This window comes from Geotrypetes seraphini, chromosome 16, assembly GCF_902459505.1.
Source record: "Geotrypetes seraphini chromosome 16, aGeoSer1.1, whole genome shotgun sequence".
In the NCBI taxonomy this organism is placed as follows: Eukaryota; Metazoa; Chordata; class Amphibia; order Gymnophiona; family Dermophiidae; genus Geotrypetes; species Geotrypetes seraphini.
In genome coordinates, this window is record NC_047099.1 from 7,097,881 (window position 1) to 7,109,313 (window position 11,433).

At 41.1% G+C, this 11,433-nt stretch overlaps 1 gene segment (V, D, J or C); it reads right to left on the reverse strand.

The window, feature by feature from the left end:
- Positions 1 to 11,433, reverse strand: part of LOC117350919 — a 244,863-nt gene that overhangs the window by 34,922 nt on the left and 198,508 nt on the right.

Consider the following 11,433-nt stretch of genomic DNA (forward strand, 5'->3'; position numbering starts at 1 on the left):
GACAAGATGGAGTTGTGGTTAATGTCAGGGCAGGAAATGCCTCCATTTTAAGGGGAATGTGTAGAGGAGAAAAGGAAGATACGCTCTTCCCCTTCTGTTTCCTGTATGTCCTCTACTTATTGACATCAACAAAGCCTCAAGCAGGTGCTTCCTCCTAAATGAGTCGGCAAACTTACACACAGCTCTTAGTTTAACTCAAATCGTGCAGGTCCTTCTATCAATTGTTTACTTTATCTTCCAAGACACATTGGAGTGAAGGTGTAATAGAATGATTAGCGCAGTAGCCCAAGAACAAAGGGAAACAAGCCACTTAACCCTTTATTGCCTCAGATACAAAATAATGGCCTGTATATAATATGTAAACCACTTTGATTGTAACCAAATTCCATCTCCCTTTCCTGTGCTGCTAGACATCTCTCCCATTCAGACATTGCAATGGTTCATCTATAACAGGGGTCTCAAAGTCCCTCCTTGAGGACCGCAATCCGGTCGGGTTTTCAGGATTTCCCCAAAGAATATGCATGAGATCTATGTGCATGCACTGCTTTCAATGCATATTCATTGGGGAAATCCTGAAAACCCGACTGGATTGCGGCCCTCAAGGAGGGACTTTGAGATCCCTGATCTATAACATGATCAAGTGAATAGTGGACATAGGAAAGGAGGTGCCAAAATAGTAGGCACAAGCATTTAAGTAAAAAATGTGAAATACAGTATAATTTTATTTATTTATTAATTAAAAAATTTATATATTGCATACAACAAGGCGGTTTCCATATCACATACATAAAATTTTATTTCCCTATGATTTCCACATATAACATAGACATGTCTAGACAACATCATAATCATCCCCCCCAAATAAAATATCAGTAAACCAAGTCAAGACAAAATTCATCAATTAAAAGATAAAGGACGTCAGATCAAGTGATCGATTCCAAAGTAGGTAGATAATACAATTCACATTTGCATGCAAAGCAAATCAAATTTAAGCAATTTAGAAATACAAACCGGCTTTAAATCATACATTAGAAAATGTGAGATATCTAAAGGTGATGCATATATATTTATTCAGTAGTCAGAAGAATAGCAATACCCAATGTACAGATCTAGTTATAGAGAAAGAAATAACACAGCGAGATTACAAACACACTGTGGGCTTGATTGTATAAATGGCACCTGGACACCGCTTGGCATGGTTGTCAATCAACTGCTAGGCGCCAAGTACAGAATCACACTTAGCAGTGCCTATGTGGGCTTAGGTGTTGCCAAGTGTCCTTGTTTTAGGCACCTATACATTAGGCCAAGATTTTTCTGGCCTAATTTACTGGTACCTAACACAGACCTAAGTCAACTATGCCATATTCTCCGCCCCAACCATGCCTACTTTTCAGGCCTCGTTAGGCGCTGCTCTGAGTCCTGCACGGAATGCATAATTGGTCATTTAATTTTAAAAAAAATTAGTTTTCAATGGCATGGCCAATCACCACGCCAATTAAACCGATTAAGAAAAATTAAGTTTCACTTGGATTTCAGTTAGGCATCACTAGGCATCCCTGATTAGGGTGCCTTGCAGCACCTAACCTAAGCACCATTTCCACATGGATCTGAAAAGGGGTGTAACGATGGGCAGGTCAAAAGTGTTCCATTAAAATGCATATAGCGATATAGAATTGGGGGGTATTTGTACCCAATTTGTGCGCCAGGATCTGGTTTCAGTTGGTATAAATCTTTGCACGAATTCTGGTGCTGTGCATTATTCTATAAAGGACTCCTATCCTTAGGTACCCTTTATAGCACCCTGCTTAGCAGCGATTTTTTTCGGTGCTGATTTGGCACCATATACTAAATCTAGACTTATGCTCCAATTCTATAAAGTTTACCTATTGGTGCCTACTTTAATAAGCTTAATCAGTATCTATATTGGCACTCAAGTTTTCAAGTTTCAAGTTTTATTAGGATTATATATACCGCCTATCAAGGTTATCTAAGTGGTTCTACAATCAGGTACTCAAGCATTTTCCCTATCTGTCCCGGTGGGCTCACAATCTATCTAACGTACCTGGGGATATGGAGGATTAAGTGACTTGTCCAGGGTCACAAGGAGCAGGGCGGGGTTTGAACCCACAACCCCTGGGTGCTGAGGCTGTAGCTTCAACCACTGCGCCACACACTCAACACCTCGCAATGAGCTTTTAATTCAAATGAATTGAAATCTGGGTGCCTAACTTGAAAAACTCAATTCTATAAAAAGTAGGTGCGTAGCCCAAAGCGCCAACACTAAAAGGGCCATGGCTAGAGGCGTATTGTAGGCGTGTTTTTGAGTTAGGCACCTCTTTGTGAACCAGATGCTGTGAGGATCTGATATTGGTGTCTAACCCTGGCATAAATTGGGAGTGCCACCTATGCATACTTAGGCAATGCTAAATGTGATTCTATAATAGAATCGGAGTCTATAGTCAGCACCTAAATTTAGGCAGATTTAATAGAACCAGGGCCTATGTGCATAAGTGGCAGCCCCACCTTGTGCCCGCCCATGCTCTGCTCATGTATACACTCCCTGGCACTTTTGTGGGTAAGTGCACACTTATGCCTGTAAGTGCTATAGCTCAGGTATATTTGCTTGCCCAGTTTTAGATTTGCCCTTCAAGGCCCTAATAAAGGGGCTTAATTTCAACCTTACATGTGCTCAATCGGTACAATTTTTGAATCCAAAGTAGAATTGTCTTCCTGCATGATAGAAAACAAAATGTTATTAGCCACTTAAGGAAGACGGGGGAAATGCAGTGTCTTGGAACTTATTTAGGAAGAAAGTACACCTTTCAAATTACTCAGATCCTTTAAGCAACTCTTTGTACCAGTCTAACTTTCTCAGTCATTGTTCCTTGTATAGAAATAGCTCAGCCAGGACTAGAAGTAGCAGTCGCCAAGTCCAAAGATTCTCTTTTAGCTTAAGTCATTGTATTTCCTCAGCTGTAGTTGCTGCCTTCCGTCGTTGGAGGGATGCGTTCATTGTACAGACTTTTTTTTCTTCTGTTCAGCACATGCTAAAACCCAAACACACAAGCAAATTTAACAAATTTTTCATAGATGCTTAATAAAGTATGACTCAAAGAGAAGGGCTCTGAGAATAGCAAAGATCTAAGTCTTCAATCCGTCACTGGAAGGCAATCGTCATGCCCTTGGTTAGTATCCTTGGATATTTCTTCTTGCCAGGTTAACAGGGAACTACAAATCCCACAATGCTGGGTAGCTGGGGGTGAAATGAGAACACCAGGCTAGGTTCAAGCTGTCCCCTGTGGATTGGACTTGACAGAGAGGAATGGCAGGATGGAGCCAGTTCAGCTTTTGAGGTGGACAGGTCTCTGGTGTGCATTTCTATGGCTCGTTTCCATGTGCACAAAGCGGAGGAATGACATTCTTAACTCTGTTGGTCCAGTACAGTTATGAACTGATCACGCTCCTGTTCATACTGCTTGATTTTTGAGATAAACCATTTCACCTAGGTGGGGGGGGGGGGGGGGGGAGAAGGATGCAGTCAGAATATTTGAAATCTTTCAGATGTTACAGGTTCAAGCAATTCAAGTTTCAAGTTTTTCTTATTTCTTGATATCCCGCAAATCACAGGGTAGCTAAGCGACTCACAAATAACTTTAAATTGCCGTATAATAAAATTAGTACCATTCAACAAAGAAAAAAAAAAAGACTTACAATACAAAAAGGAACGGGGGAGAACTCCAATTTGTGATAGGGAAGAAAAACACATAAGGTAGAGCGCTCCATGGCTGCATTTGCAATATACCTTCTCGTATTACAATCTTATAATGATCTCATTTATTCCCAAGAGTAATACAACATCTTAGCCCTTCAGAAAAGAAAGGGAACTCATTATCCTTGCATTTATGCATGCGTGTTATTGACGTCCACACACTCAAATCAATCAATGATGTCATTATCCTTTACTGATGACATCGTTGATTGTTTGGAGTGTGTGGAAGTCAATAAAACGCTTGCATCATGATAATACCTAAGAGAATGTCTAGAATTGGCCTTTGGTGTTTAAATGAGAAGCCTTCACCTTCTAATTTATGTGCTATAACCCATTCCTTCCACTTCCCCTTATGGATCTCATCATTTGATCCTCATAATGACAGTGGTGGCTTTCAAGCCAGTCACCTGCTATTTTCTTACCTTCACTAGGGTGATGATGGCACTGTAGAAGACAGTCAATAGGAAGAGGACAATGAAGGTGGCAGTTGTGGTCCAGAGGTTGTCAAATTCTTCCTCTCCATCATCTTCAGTGAAGCACTGCTGTTCGTAGGACCAAATTACTGGTGAGTTCCATAGGAAAGAGGAAGCAAGACAAGAGTAATAAATATTTCTTTCTTACCAAATTTAGGCCCTCTTTTACAAAGTTGATTACTGTGACGGCCTACGTTAATTGCACTGAAGCCCCTACGGCAGCCGCTAGCGTGGCTTTGTAAAAAGGGGTGGGGTGGGGTTATATTGGTATTGTAATCACTCTCTCTCTCACACACACACACACACTCACACACTCTGTCTCTCCATTGTTTTAGTTTTGTCATTTTATGATTTTTGTGTGGTTTTATGATTTTGTTTATCGCATGTATGCGCATTTGTTCACTGCATAGGTTGGTGTTGACCAGTTTTGCATATGTAGTTCCAAATTTGTGCATTTAGCCATCTAGGAGAGGAATAGGGACTGGCAAACGGATCAGTCAACCACTTAATTGTTTTTTTAATGATACGGAGTAGGTACGTGAGCTATTGCTATTTAAGGAATTTTCATCAAAGTGTAGGTGTAGCCAACTCAATCAAATGTGCTGCTCTACCCAGGAATTTGATTATTAGCCGTTCTATTTTCCTAGACACAGGCACAGAACTGCATTGTTTTGCAATTGTCAGTTACGTACTAGGTCTAGATTGAAGTGATTATTAAACTCATAGGCACTGTAACATTGATAGTCTCTGTTCTTTGTGATATCTGGTGAGGTGGAGGATGATATTTTCTTTCTTAAAGTTCCCTCGGCCACAAGGGGGCATCCACTGAGAATCAGGGGTGGGAAATTTCATGGCGACACCAGGAAGTTCTTCTTCACCGAAAGGGTGGTCGATCATTGGAATGAACTTCCACTTCATGTGATTGAGGCCAGCAGCATGCCAGATTTTAAAAAGAAATGGGATACACATGTGGGATCTCTAGGAGGGTAAAAAGGAAATGGGATACACATGTAGGAGCTCTAGGGGGGTAAAATCAAGGGGGGTGGGTCATTAGAGTGGGCAGACTTGATGGGCTATGGCCCTTTTCTGCCGTCATCTTCTATGTTTCTATATTTCTATGAAAAGTTTCTGCAGGCCCTGTGGTGATCCTAAGCTTTCTAAGCATTTGATCACTGTGGATATCTTGAGAATATCTGAATGCTTGACTTCCTTTGTCAGGCTTCGCATCTCATACGGACTTTTTTTTGAAGATATGTGCCCTACAGCAGTGTTTCTCAACTCAGTCCTGGAGTACCCCCTTGCTAGTCAGGTTTTCAAGATATCCACAATGAATATGCATGAAAGAAATGTGCATATAATGGAAGCAGTGCATGCAAATCAAGTTTACACAATATTCATTGTGGATATCCTGAAAACCTGACTGGCCAGGGGGTACTCCAGGACCGAGTTGAGAAACACTGCCCTACAGCATGTATGTCCAATGGAAGGCATATCCAAAATGGGAGAAGTATCAAACTCTGCACAGGAACAAACCAATCAGATGAAAGAGCAGAGAAGATCCGGTCTTCAAGTCAAACATATCTTTAATAGCACCCATGCAAATGGTAAAAAACACCAGGAAACGACACAGACAGTGTTTCGGCTAGAAAGCCTGCTTCAGGAGTCCTTTCACACATCCAATAAGTAGCTTAGTGGTGGACTGAGGCAGGTGGAGCTGGATCCCCTACTGTGAGAGGGTGGGACTCAGATGTCGGTGGCCCTTGGCAGCTGCAGGCTTTAGTTTTGCAACTTGACACAAGTTGCTTATTGGATGTTTCCTGAAGCAGGCTTTCTAGCCGAAACACATCCCGTGTGGGGTCCTGGTGTTATATCATACGCGTGGTTGCTATTAAAGATCTGCTTGACTCGACTCAAGTGTCGACACATTGCTATTCCATTGTCTATAAAGCTAATGTTAGTCTATTTTTGTTCTAATATTGCATTGGATTAGACCAATATGCGACTCTTCAGTCAAAAGTTTTACATTTTAATGGTGGGAAACAAAATTCAACGACTCTATATTTAAAAGTCATTGCCGAGCTTCAAGAAGTCAAAACAATGTTCAGAGTTTTCAGATGGCCAGGGACAAATTTCACAAGTCATTTCCTTCAAGTTTGTTGCTATTTCCAATCCAATTCTTAGTCTCATATAGCAATTCATCCCGACGAAGGGGCTCGATTCGGTTTACAAAAGATGAAATAAAAGGACAAGGAAAGCAAGATATTAAAGTACAGGTATCATTGTTTAGAATCCTTATTTAGTTTGAAAAATCAGTTAGAAATTTCTGAAATAGGTAAGTTTTTTAAGTTTTCTGAAAAGTCGATTTACAAAAGAGATTGGTTGACCATTGTCAGTGAGCTACAATAGATAGAATATTGGCATCAACGAGTTAACAGAAAGACAGATTATTAGCATCTCTGTTTCCTGTACACCCAGGCAGCAATGCAGGAAGATCCTTCAAGAACATTGTCTGTGGAATGAGGTAGAATCAGAAAAGGGAGATGGGATGCTAATAACTTTGTCCATCCTTAGCGCTGGCTGTTTTGCATTTTGGTGCTATTGATGCATGGAAGCAGACTTCTAAGAGTTGAAAGTTGGGAAGGGGTAAAACGCGGACCTCACGGATCACGGATCCTAATGCTTTCCCCTCCCAATACTAGGATCCGTCGGAGTTAAATTGTCATAGAGCTCTGTCAGAGCCAGAGACTAAAAGTGGCATAGACCTCAAAAGTGGCGCGGACCTCGGATTTTTAAGGATGTGACGTGCAGTTCAGATCCGTGTGGTCCGCGAGGGAGCCTGAGCTGAGCTGCAGGGAAAGCGAAGGCGGACTTGTCAATGCACGGACCTCGGACTTTTAAGGACGTGCAGTTTTAGATCGGTGAGGTCCGTGAGGTCCGCGTTTTACCCCTTCCCTTGAAAGTTGCTGTACGAGTGGGAGAACTTTGCATTGCCTATATGAATTAGCTCTGTGAGTTACAGCTTTGTCTAAACATTAATCATCACTGTTATCAATAAAAGATGGCAGAGTTTAGTGGGGAACAGGCAAGCCAAGTTGTGGGTCAACACTGTTCTCCCTACCATGTCATAGGAATTCTTCATTTTCTGTCATGGTCCCACTCTCTGGAATTCTCTGTCTTTTTATCTCCGTTTGGAAAAATCAGTTGCAAATTTCAAGACACAACTAAAGGCATATTACTTCTCCTTGACTTTCTGTTCTTAATCTTCTTGGTAACCTTTCTCTAAAGTTCTATCTTTGGCCTTATCTCAACTAATCTATTTATTTTATTTTATTTCTTCCATTTGTGCATCACACATACCTATACAAGCTCTTGGCGCCATTACAGAGGAAGGGGTTAGAAGAGGGTAGGGAGGACTATGGAGGGCAGGAAGGAGTGAAGAGGAGAGAAGCATGTAGAATATTTCATAGAAATTCCACACTTTACAGATAGGAGCACCATCTATGTAAATGATATGTAAATGAATTAAAAGAATATGTAAAAAGGAATAGAAGGGAGGAACCGTTAAACAATAGGATTCAGGGAAATTCAATTAATAAAATAAAAACAATAGGGGTAAAAACAATAGAATAAAATTTAAAATAATTCATAAACTGGAAAAAAAAAATTGAAAAACAAAATCAAATAAGTCTGGCAGAAGTCCAATTTCCAGAAGCAGCTCTGTTGCCTCAGCATATTTTAAATAATCCCAACGGCAAAAGTCCAGACGGGCCAGATATCAGCTCGGGCTTTCCAGCTGCTGCAGCCCCGACTCATCGCTTCCAGGCAGAAGATGCACAGAGATAGAACAATCCAGCGCTAGGCCGCACTGCTCTCGGTGGGCGGTGGATGCTCATGGGCAGCTCCCGAAGAATACAGCACTTTGCCTCAGTCCACGGCACGGCTCCACTCCACAGATCCGGAGATACCATCGGCCCCTCCCCAGTGAGAGAGCAGCAATCAACCATGCCTCCACTGCCTCCAGCAGCGATCTCCCCGCAGCGATCTCCAGTCACCACATGCAGGTAGGAAGGGCCTCTGCTGAAAATGGACCGTTCCAGGCCTTTAGTTATGCTGTGATTCTTATTTGGGAGTTGACTGGGGGGGTTCCCTGTTTGGTTGTTGTAACAGTGACCTGTGTTTATTTTTCACTGCTTTTTGGTGATAGTGCTATTTTGATTTAAAAACACACACTCTGGTATCCTCTGATGGTGTGTAGGTGTACGCCTTCCCAGCGCCACCTTGATGCGTGAAGCGTTGGAGCCTTGCTCCTGTTGCTGTCCCTTCGCACTGAGGGTACCTAAGTCTTGTAAAATCATGACACCTATTAGTAAAATTCTGACACCTATTAATATTATTTTATTGGTTATTGATTTAACCTTTGTTTGGGACACTGTTGCACTACCACTCTCGGGAACCTTTGACCTTTTTGCCTTTTTGTGGGTCTCTTTGTGTGATTCTATAACTGTCAAACTCCTCCTATCCAAGATGTTTTCTGACTTGCCCGAGTGAAAATTAAAAGAAAAAAGTACAGAACCCTGTGAAACTATGAATAAGGTAGATGAAAGCAACAAAATAAAACTAAATTGAACTAAAAACTTAAAAATATAAGAGAGAGACACTGAAGCCCAGGTCTTAATCAGGCAACATTCTAAAAGAAGTAAGTTTAGTTTTTTTCCCTTACCATATTGTTCATTCCTTCCCTTTTCCCAACTTTTTTTTTTGTTTATTACATTAAGTGATTTTTATTCTGCCATTACCTTGCGGTTCAAGGCAGCTTACAGAAGAGGATTTCTGGACATGGCCAGAGGTGTTACAGAGTAGAGCGGGTTGCTTCAGAGGATTGAAATGTTTCATTCGGTGTCATGGATTTCTTGAATATCAAGGTTTTTATTTCTTTTCTGAAAGTTTTGTAGTCTGGGGTCGTGATTAGTAGATTGGAGAGTTGGTGGTCTATTTTTGTTGCCTGTATGGCTAGAAGGCCATCGTACATTTTTTTCTGTTTGATGTCTCTGATTGGAGGGTATGTGAATGGTGTCTGGGTTCTCCTGTGTCTGGTTGTGGTGGTTTGGATTAGGCGGTTGTTCAAGTAGGCTGGGCTGTCACCATTTATGGATTTAAATAATAGACAGTAGAATTTAAATAATATTCTTGCTTAAATTGGGAGCCAGTGTGAGTCGAGGTATGCCTTTGGTGATGTGGTCGTGTTTTCTTAGTGAATAGATTAGTCTCAGAGCTGTGTTTTGTACTGTTTGTAGTTGTTTTATCATTGTTGTGGGGCAGGGGAGATGGAGGATGTTGCAGTAGTCAAGGAGACCTAGGACTAGGGACTGGAGCATGAGCTGGAATTGTTTTCTATCGAAGAATTTTCAAACTTGCCTTAGGTTTCTCATGACCGCAAATGCTTCTGTATTGTTTTGTTGATTTGTGGTTGCATGGTGCAGCATCTGTCTATCGCCATTTCTAGAAGTTTTAGGATGGGTTGAATTGGGTATGTGATTGAGTTTATTACTAGGTTTGTTATGGTTGGGGTTTTATTTTTTTTGAGAAGTATGAATATTGTAACCTTCCAACTTCATCCTTTCGTCATATTTTCTAGTTGGTTTGATTGTTAAACAGTATTTTATGCTCCCTATCCTATTTAATTTTTACATATTTACTTATTTTAAACTTTTATTGTATGGTGGGGTGGGGGGTTCGGGAGGGGAGGGTCTTTTGGTGGGGGAGTTTGGGTCTCTTAGGTCTCCATGAAGGATTAACGAGGATGTCTTTGCGTAGTCTGATGTTGTATTCTATATTGTTGTTGAGTTTGGTGTGTAAATATTTGACAAAAATTTTCAATAAAAATTTAAATCAGAAAAAACAAACAAAAACTTTTATTGTAAACTGCTTAAATTTACCCCTGGTTTTATATATGCGGTATATTAAATCAATTGAACTTGAACTTGCTTACCCAGGACTTGTAATCCTTGGTTCATTTCATTTCCTCTCAGACAGCAAGCAAGAATGACCTGCCTATATTCGATATCTCTCTTAAAATCTAACATCACACCATTCCCAAGTCTGTAGTAGACCCACCTCCCAAAGATCTGCTCACAGTTTTCATTACTAAACTGTTGTGCCAAAATATGGTGCCCTTCTCTTTCAGAGGGAAGATCCTTTCAACTTGACAGTATATAACACATTTCAGTCTTGAACCTGATCAAAATGCAGACTCGCACTCTTGACTTTTAATAGCAGGTCAAAGTTATATTATTCTCCTCCACATGCTGAAAAATTTGCTTCCTGTTCCTTTGTATTTTTCTGAGAAACACTTGATATTTGTATTGTAATTCGCTGTATCTCGTTTTTTTTCTCTTATTGTAAACCGCCTTGAACTGATGGTTTGGCGATATACAATAATAAATTATTATTATTCTTGAAACATGAGCCTTCATTTGCAGACACTGTCACAGGCAGGGCAGTACTGCACCATCTAAAACGCCTGTGTGCCCTAAGCAGACCAGAAAGGGACTTATATTCCTTGACCAGAAGGTACCAGGGCATCCCAAACCCACAAGAATGACAGAGATGTGGGTAAAAGTAAAAACTCTCATATTAATAGGAGAGAGGATAGCTGTCAAACCAGACCTTGGCTTGCAGTTTCCCAGGGGAAGGAAAAGAGAGCAACACAGGGTCCCTGGAGATTAATGACTATACTAAATACACCGATGAAGCACCTATGAGGAAAAACAAGCCTTAGCAGGGTGTACCCGCTACACAGAGGAGAGTGGAGAGAGACAGGAGAGAGGAACCCAAACCAAAGTAGCAGTCTTGCCAGAGGGAGGACTTGGAGGAAAACTCCAGCCTTCAGGAGAAGGCAGACATAGAAATGCTGGATGCTGCTGAGAATAATGGGGAGTCCTCATTAGAACAGCTCCAGCCTATGGAAGTTACTCCTGAGTGGGTAAGTAAGCACTGATATCCCTACAGTAGGGGCTGAGGGGAAATGTTCCAGCTGTGTGATTACTGCTATCTCCGTTTGCTCTAACCTGAATCGTATCTGATAAAACCATTAAGGACTAGTGCTGTGCACAAAGCCTAAGAAGGAGTTAGGAAGTGAAGCTTTTGGTTTTGTTTGTTTTGAATGATAAGCATTAAAGCCTGTCCTGGGAA